Source organism: Bison bison, unplaced genomic scaffold (genome assembly GCF_000754665.1).
Source record: "Bison bison bison isolate TAMUID 2011002044 unplaced genomic scaffold, Bison_UMD1.0 scf7180017864379, whole genome shotgun sequence".
Lineage (NCBI taxonomy): Eukaryota > Metazoa > Chordata > Mammalia > Artiodactyla > Bovidae > Bison > Bison bison.
The window spans coordinates 11725199-11725688 of NW_011494951.1; positions in this window are offsets into that span (position 1 = coordinate 11725199).

Sequence of the window (490 nt, forward strand, 5' to 3'; positions counted from 1 at the left end):
CAAACTGGTTTGGTTTCCAGATACTCAAAAGGCTTTTAAGGTTCTTCAGACTGCTCTCCTGCCAGCTCCAGCTTTGAGCTTGCCCACATGGTCAAAATTTAATTTGTTTGTCACTGAAAGAAAACCTTGGGAGTTTTGACACAATGCCAAGGGCCTCACCAGCAACCTATTGCTTTTCTAAGTACAGAATTAGATGTAATTTCACGTGGGTGGCCACACTAAGAGTAATTGAGGCAACGGCTTTATTAACATCTCAAGCTTTAACAATAATTAATGGACAAAATCTTACTGTACTGACTTCTCATGATGTGAGTGGAATCTTGCATTCTAAGGTTAGTACTCGGATGACAGACAGTAGGCTTCTTAAATATCAGTCATTGTTGTTAGAAGGACCAGTAACTAAGCTTAAAGTTTGTGGAAGTTTAAATCCTGCCACTTTCCTTCCTGAGAAGGAAAATGAAACACCTGATCATGATTGTTCCCAATTTCT